This window comes from Pimephales promelas, chromosome 24, assembly GCF_988280905.1.
Source record: "Pimephales promelas chromosome 24, fPimPro1.hap1.1, whole genome shotgun sequence".
Lineage (NCBI taxonomy): Eukaryota > Metazoa > Chordata > Actinopteri > Cypriniformes > Leuciscidae > Pimephales > Pimephales promelas.
The window spans coordinates 26,989,112-26,997,964 of record NC_142792.1 but is presented as its reverse complement, the minus strand read 5'-3'; the positions used below and the strand labels follow the sequence as shown (position 1 = coordinate 26,997,964).

The following is an 8,853-nucleotide window of genomic DNA, read 5'->3' as shown; positions in this document are numbered from 1 at the left end:
TGGAAAGAACTTTTTGCCTGTGCTTTTTTGTATGGACTAAAAAGACCCCTTAACACAGTCTCTGTCTGTGTTCTCCTTCTGCTATATGTGTGAGATTGTGTAGGCATATATATGTCACTGAAGACAGAGGTGTCAGAGTAGCTGGTGTTGCATTGTTTTGCAGGTTGTTTTGTGACATGTAGGGTGTATTTGTCTGCAGTTGAGTTTGGTTGAAAACTTTGGATGATGGACTGTCTTGAGCTCTCCAGTGGCATTGGTATGTATGATACAAAATTAGCTTGTGATGGTGTGAGAATGGCATTTGTTTGATCATTTTGTGACAATGTATTTCTGTCCAACAGTCCAGAAATTGAAGATGATTGGATTATTGGATTTGAACGCAGTGGATGTGTCTGTGTGAGAATGGAAGTGGATGGATGGTGCTGCTGGGGATTTAAGGTAAGGGAATTTGTGTGGGGAGACTGAGTCAGGATGAATGTGGATGAGGATGTTGTTTTGTTGTCCTCTGATCAAGCTTGATGCTCTACCAAGCATTTCAGAAGCTTGTAATCGCTCACGTTCTGCTCTGTAAGGAAATCAAGTTAGAAATAAATGCAAATCTGACAAAACACATAACAACATAATCATTTATTAATCTTGAAAATATAACGCAACAGTTTGTGGGAACAAATGCAAATAAATAAATTGGAGAAAAATATCGTGATAGAAGCTATTGCAAATTCATATCAGTGTTTACACAAAGTACCCCCACCCCCTCTTTTTGACAGTGTGCCAGTATTGTGTTCTCTTTTGAATCTTATTCTTACAACTCAGTGGGGGGCGATAGCGCGGTTGTTCAAACGAGCCGTTTTATTGGTTGGCACCAACTTAACTGTCACCGTCCCACAGGTGGGACGCTTGCCATTATATTTTTAAAACAATAATATCTTAGAGAAAAGACCTTAAGTAATATTGACAAACTATATATCATTTGAAAGCTTACAATCTCTAGTTTCCAGATTTGGTGACTGATTTTCAAAATAATTTACATAGGAGCCGTAATTTATCAATTTGCAACAAGAATATTTTCATACTCATAAAGCGTGTTCAGACCTTTATCTTGAAATAGCAATGAACATGAAAAATCATGAAAAAAAGTCAGAAAACTCAGTTTAATTTCATGGATATGAACTAAAATGTGTTTTGAAAACATCGAGACACCATGGATATGAACTAAAATGTGTTTTGAAAACATCGAGACACCATGGATATGAACTAAAATGTGTTTTGAAAACATCGAGACACCATGAATATGAACTAAAATGTGTTTTGAAAACATCGAGACACCATGGATATGAACTAAAATGTGTTTTGAAAACATCGAGACACCATGGATATGAACTAAAATGTGTTTTGAAAACATCGAGACACCATGAATATGAACTAAAATGTGTTTTGAAAACATCGAGACACCATGAATATGAACTAAAATGTGTTTTGAAAACATCGAGACACCATGAATATGAAACTAAAATGTGTTTTTAATTGGTGGCTCTTAAAAGAGCCTTTTAAATCCATGGTTTATGCCACAGGTTGCCAAGGGAAAGCTCCCTCTGTGGAGAAATAGTCCATATATTTCCCCCTCACATGGATTGCCCCCCGTGTGGTGTTATTGCTGCCCACTTGGGAGACTTCCTGTAGGCCAGCAGCTTCTCCATCTCCAGCCGATGGTATGGGCATCCTGGTGCTGTTGGTGGACCTCCTCATGAAGTTGTGCAGGACTAAGGTAGCCTTCACACAGACGTCCACGTTAGCAGGGCTGATCGCAATTACTCTCCTGTTCATGCGCCACTGGGCTGTGAGAATACCAAAGGTATACTCAACAATCAGCCTTGCCCGTGAAAGCCTGTAATTAAAAACTCGGTGCCTGCCGGAGAAAGGTTTTTCCTGGGAAAGGTCGCATTAGGTCTCGGTGGAGTGGAAAGGCCTCATCAGCCACAAACACATGTGGTTGTGGTCCCAAACGCTCTGTACCTGGCGGCAGAGCATCCTGTGGCAGGCCAAGGGTCCCATCTCGAAGTGCCTGGCCGAAGGTGGAGTTGGCCAGCACACCGCCATTGCTAGTCCTCCTGTAGCTGCGGACATCCACTACACGTAAACAGAACTGGGCATCGACCACTGCCAGGAGCACAACAGAGTAAGTCCCCTTATAGTTGAAGAACAGGGACCCTGACAACAACATGTTTGCCATCGATGGACCCAAGGCAGTTTGGAAAGTTCCACCGATGGAGGTAGTCAGTGGCAATGCTTTGCCAGTCTTCAGTGGTGGGGCCATGACCTCCTGCACCAAGGCGTCCCATATTGCCCTGGTGACCTCTCCGACAATCCCTATCCCTATAGTCCCTATAATCCCTATAGCTATAGTGTGGTAGGAGTCTCCAGTGGCCAAGAATCTGCAAAAAATTATTATAATAATAAATTGATAATAATAATTACTTGAACAAAATAAACAAACAAAAAATCTTTCTAAGAAACTCCAAATTCTGTTTTTACATTATGAGTAATAATTATCTAATGATATAATGGTATAAGACGAGAAACAGTTCACTTTTAATGCATAATAAATAAATAAACAGTAGCTAGTAGTAGTAGTATTCTCTTGGGGTGCAAGAGGTCCCAGATGAGCCCTGCCTGCAAGCGCTGAGGTTTGACGGGCTGGGGTGACCCACGTGCACCAAGGGCTGGCGGCACAAGCGGGCACTGGAACGTCTCCAAATTCTTCACGGGATTTTCCTGCACAGCTTCCATGGTGTAACTCTGGCCTCTGAATCCAGCAGTCATCTGACGGGAAAGCCTTCAGAAACTGGAATGTCTTCACCAAGTTTGCTTTCTCTTCCTAGCTGCATACACCACTGCTGCTCTACTACAAAACAACAGTGACTTAATATATGCTACCTGAGCACTGGACATGAGTTGAGCGCTAGTATTGTGCTACTATTTACCACAATATAAACTGCTGCCCAGATGGGACACGACTCCAGCGAGCCTGTACTGTCCGCCGCGATCTGATGCTGATTCTGAACACAAACACGTATTATGCTGCATTTCAAATGTTTATGAGCGTCCTCAATTGCTATTGCCGTCTCTATCCTGTGGTCCTGCAGGCTCAACCCTACTGTTCTTCCATCTCTTTGGCTGGTGATTTGGCCTCTTGCTGTCTATCACTGTTATCTCCCTGCTCTCTGTTAAACATCATGGATAAAATCTACATATTCAATGCTTAAATGTTGTCTTTCATAGCAACTGTCTCCCTGACGCGGAGTCATTCAGGTGAGTGATTGATCCATAAGTGTCCAGCAGGGGGCAGATGTTTGATGAGCTGACACACACACACCTGGACTAGAGGACAGTGAAAACTCTTCTGGGATTTGCAGTCGATCCTTCAGTTTGGACATCGAGGATGTTACGTCGAAGCGCGTGACCAGAAGAAGCAGAACTCTGTAGAGATTCAAATGATAAACTAGCGCAAGTTATTCTGCAGGGAACTGACTGATTAGCGAAGTTTCATACAGTGGACAGGTGACTAATCGCCGCAGGAGCATTCAAATGAAGATGTCTGCAGGACTGATATCAGCCAATCAGGAGGACATCCTCCTGCTGATGTATAATCAGTGCCGTCACACACTTTGAAGTACTGCCGCAGGCTGTCTGTGACTCTTCTCTGAGGCCCGATGACCAGCGAGAGGTAGTTGCTATCCTCACTGAAGCTCTTCTGGAAGCCACTAAAAAACGACAGAACATTAACGGCACGTAAATAAGCCTGAGAGTCTTAAACGAGTGCAGGTGTGGATGTCACAGGTGCGCAGGCGGTTGAGTCTGAACTCCATGTTGGCAACTGGGCAGGTGTATTTAGGCAGAAACTCGCCCTCCTCCTTCAGATGGGATAGACAGACCATCAGGAACTCTCCTGAGAGGAGAAAGAATGAAGGACTATGAGGTTAAATCTTAAATTATTTTATGAGCAATAATACATCTGAGCGTATAGATCCGGTTCATCAGCTGCTGATGGTCTCCCAAGAACTTCAATGTGTTTGTATACACACTCTTTGTGAGAAAGCCATTATGGATTAGTACAGTGCAGTTTCACCTGGATTTATTGAATGTACTCCACATTGTTGTCTTCCAGGTTCATCATCGTGTAGCTTCACACTTATTGGCACAGTGGGAATCAGAGCAGGACAAGTTTAGGACGTTACTCGTTTATTGACCATATTTTCACATTGAACAACATTTTAATCCAATGTCTCTACGGTGTGTTGCAAAAATCTTCAATGCTTCAGACGTTTCATAAAGCCTGTACTGTGGTCGGAATGAGCAGATGAAAGTGAATGCTGTTATTTTTCACTCAAAATGAACAAACCTGGGGTATCTGGGGCATGTTTCAGAAAGGAGGTTAAGTGAAAACTTAACAGTAACTTACTCTGTGAACCTAACCTGGTCTGGAGCAGGTTTTCTTCATAGACTGTAAAAAAGGATGGACGACGCCCCTTCGCTCTTTTCCATCAGAGAGAACCGAGGCCGCCAGTGTCTCGATATGACGCTGACATCTTGGGACCTGAGTCTGCGCACTTGCGTGTTTCGGGACCAGTCATGTGCAGGAAGTAAAGCCGCAAAATCAAGGCCGCGCCCTCATTCTCGCTGAATCAAACGCAAGCACACGCCCCGCACTTTCATCAAGTGTCCTCTGTCTGCTTCGTTCTTCTCCAATGATGTCTGCTGATTGCAGAACCTCGTTAAAATAAGGTAAATACAACTACTAACCACATAATCAACATTATTAAAAAAGTCCGCTGGTGCTTTCAGTGACTACCTCGCACAGAGAACCTGTCAATCACAGCTGTCAATCATGTCAGAGCACCGCTATTTTATCATCACATAACTAACTAAAAACAAACTTATTTTAAAAACGAACACTTGAAATTACATCAACGTGATAGAAACTACAGTAAATGACAGAAACTATCTGTGGAAAAAGGATATGTGAAGTGTAATTTAATTGTTTAGTTGGTCTCGCGTCCCATTGAATAACATGGGGAGGCGGGGGTTATGAGCTATACTAGGACCAGCCACTGGGGGGCGATCGAGACGTTTTGGCTTCACTTTTGAGAGCTTGTGCGGCACGCTTGGTTTTCTTCAGTAAACCCAGAGTTTCTTGCGGTCTCCTCCCCTTTTTTAAAGGAAGTGCTGTTTAAACACCTACAATAATACTAAAATGTATTTACACATTCTTTAAGGAATATATATTGTTTGTTCATGGTTTAATTGACTAAATCTGTTTTGCAGCACTTTGCCAAAAAATAAAAGGATTAAAACGTTTGCTAAACTTTTATTTGATTACCACCGTTTTTGATCATATATTTCTATTAAATCATTAAAAAATTGGAAGAAAAAACATTTAATAGAACTCAATTATTTTTCAAACATAATTTAATAAGTTATTAATGATAAAAAATAAGATGTTCATCTTATTCATGATCAATTATTGAAGTTAGTTGATTACATGAACAAATGTTTAATTTATTTAACGGTCATTTTAACTGATGACAATAATAACCGTAATTTAATAATGCAGTTTATATATTTAATAATTGTTTAATACCATAAACCGTGATATTTTCTGAGACGGTTCTCATACTGTGAAACTCTCCCCCCACCCCACCCCCGCTGTTAAACAAGTTAATCAGCAACTTTTACTCATGTTTTAAATTAACTACTTTTTACTTGAGTAGATTGAGTAGACTGGTATTTTTACTTAAGTAAAAATTTATCAAAGTAATAGTAGACTACTTTAGGTTGAATAACATTCTTCCAGTTCCACCTCTGATATTATAAAAGTAAGTTACTCTAAAATATTTACAGTATGAATTATTAACTACAAATGGCATCTTCAACGGTGTAGTTAGATTAATGAAATAATTACTATCTCTAGAAAGTATTGGTCTACATATTACTAAATCCTATATCAACCTCAACCACTTGATTAATACAAGGAAGAGAGACAAGAAACTGCACTTTTAATGCTTTCAAATTAACAATATACAATTGCATGAATTATTCTTGAATTGATCAAAGTGTGTAGGGAGAAGGTTACATAAAAAATATACCTTTTAAAAATGTATGTTAAATCCACAATTGCATCATATTTTATTTTAAATTACAATATTTAGATTACTTAGTAATTAATCACACCCAACACCTCTTTTTGTCTGGCGCTGTTGCCATGGTGACTCATAATATCTGCGCTCCATTGATAATGGCTTATTATAGTTGTGGTGCACGCGCTTAACTCAGAGTCAGTCAACATAGAGTTGATTGAACTAACTCATTTCAGCTGTTCTGTAACCAAAAACTCAAAGTTTCCCATCTCAGGGTAAGTCAACTCAGAGTTCAAGCTTTAACTCAGAGTTGGTTGAACCTCCTTATTGAAACAGGCCCCAGCTCTCATGTCACCACAACAAGTCAACGGCCTTCCCAGGATGCCTTGTGTTTTGTTCACTCCAATGCCATAAAATTGTTGGCTGGAGAAGGTTTTTTGATGATTGAAAAATAGACAGTGCTGACATACCTGGAAGACATCAAATTACATATAAAAATAAGTACAAAATCTATTTATTGTGGTTACACAAATAAAACCTCGTGGATGTGGATGAATGAAGCCCCGCTGAATGCCGACAAATGCAAATTCCCAGCTGGTGTACTCTGCATGTGTGATTTTGAAGCAATAAAACGTATATGAAGTGAACAATATGCCAATAATCCAATAAATAAAATGATGTTTATGCATTCATTTTTGATCGCCTGCGTGATGGAAACAAATGTCCCGTTAACACATTTTGCTGGAAACAGCCGTAACACATTGTACTTCCTGGCTATGTATGCTGGACAATCATAACTCTGCAAATCATATCATACTTTCTGACAAGGCATCTTGATTGGTCATCTCAAACCTGACCTATATCCCATGACATCATGTTTCAGTGATAACCACATTAAGACTTGCTTTTCAATGCTCTCTTGAGGACATCAGGCTGATGGGTGACACTGATTTGAGCTCTCATCGAACACTGTCTTCCGTGCGTGGCCTTTTCATTGGTGTTGAAGTGAGACACGGAGCTCCTGTGCCGACACACACACCAACAGAGTGGACTAAAGGCTTCACCTGAACAGCTGAAATACACACATATGACAATCAGACACATGGACCAACACAAGAAGACTCTTACCAGTTAATACAATGAAGATCAACATAGCTAGTAGCTGATAACTTTACCTTTACTTCGTCTTTTCTGTTTGTGGGTTTTCGTTTGAGCGGACACATTTTTCACAGGTGCTGTGTGAGATTGACAGGCCACATCTCTTGTTATGGGCTGTGTGTAACAGCAAAGGCATTATGTTATGAATATGATAGATATGGGTACAAAAGCAAAATAGATGTGCAGGACTGCCAACATTTGAGCTCACTTCTGATCTTGATTCAATATCGATACATTTGGGATATACAAAAATAATTTTAATGTTGCAAACTATACAGGGAAACCTGTCAGTTGGTCTCAAAATTGACAATTATATGTCGATTTTTAAAATAATTGAAAAATATCACGAGACATGATTAATTTCAAGTTGTTCTGTATTTTTCAACATAAGTCAGTGCTGTAGTACTCGAGACTCGGACTCGAGACCATATTTTAATGGTCTTGGTCTTGTCATGGACTCATGTCCAATTGGACTCGGAATTGACTCGTACTCGAACATTTTTTTTTTTAGGACTCGGACTTATTCCCGAGTCCACTCGAGTTCAATTAAAAATATTTTTTATGATTATTAATGTATGTGAATAAAATATTTGTTTAAATAGATTGACACGCCCAGTGATTGGTGATTTTCTAGTGCGCAACTGCACATGACAAATTGTAATAAAATTACTTTTAACACCACCTACTATGTGGCCTTTTTACCCTAAACTGATCATATTTTAAGTAAATTCAGTAAAAAAAAAAAAAAAAAAAAAAAAAAAGGATTTCTCTAAGTAAATAAAGGTAAATTAGGTAATCAACCCTCTGGTCTCGGTCTCGACTCGGACTCGACCGTCTCTGGTCTCGGACTCGACTCTCTATGGACTCGGTCTTGACTCGGACTCGACCCCCTCTGGTCTCGGTGGCGACTCGGACTCGAGTGAGGTGGTCTCGACTACAACACTGACATAAGTTACCCTTTGTAAAGCGTAAAAGATCACCGTTATGTCAATCTGTCTTGATTCAAGTAAAGTTAATGATGTTTATTAAAAAAACAACAACATGTATTTACTTTAATAAGCATGTTGGCAGCCCTGTAAGTTGTGATCATGATGTTCAACAACGCCTCAAGAGTTTGGTTGTAGCTTACCGTCAAACTTTGTGAGGTCCCCACGGTGTACACTGACGGGACCGCGTTATCGGTTAACGACAGATATCTCACAAACCCCATCTCGTGTTCGGTCCAGTTTTTGAAGCATTCCCGCGTGAAGTGCTTCGAGCACATCCGTGACCTCTCTGTTATCCCTCCTTCCTCGCAATGTAAAAAACCGAGCCATCTGGACCGTAACCAGGGAGTTTTTGGGAATGGGAAAAGTGTTCCGTGAGGGCCACAACCAAACACGCACCTCGACATCTCTCCTTACAAACACACTCAATTATTATTATTTTTAACAAACAAACACACAACGCTCGCAAACACACAGGCAGCCTGTCGTCAGATGGAGGGGCGTGGTTACGGATGTTAAGCAGATGGGAGGGGCATTTTCAGATTTTGATTAAAGATTACGAAGCCAAACATTTT

The 8,853-nt window shown here is 40.3% G+C and overlaps 1 long non-coding RNA gene and 1 pseudogene across 1 annotated transcript; both read right to left on the bottom strand.

The window, feature by feature from the left end:
• Positions 1-1,560: 1,560 nt before the first annotated feature.
• LOC148969314 (uncharacterized) lies at positions 1,561-2,358 on the bottom strand (annotated as a pseudogene).
• Positions 2,359-6,632: 4,274 nt separating this feature from the next.
• On the bottom strand, positions 6,633-8,779 carry LOC148969313 (uncharacterized). Its single transcript, XR_016149928.1, has 3 exons — positions 8,422-8,779; positions 7,310-7,406; positions 6,633-7,206 (listed from the first exon to the last, which is right to left on the bottom strand). It is a non-coding gene; the product is annotated as an uncharacterized LOC148969313 (long non-coding RNA).
• Between the last annotated feature and the right edge of the window lie 74 nt (positions 8,780-8,853).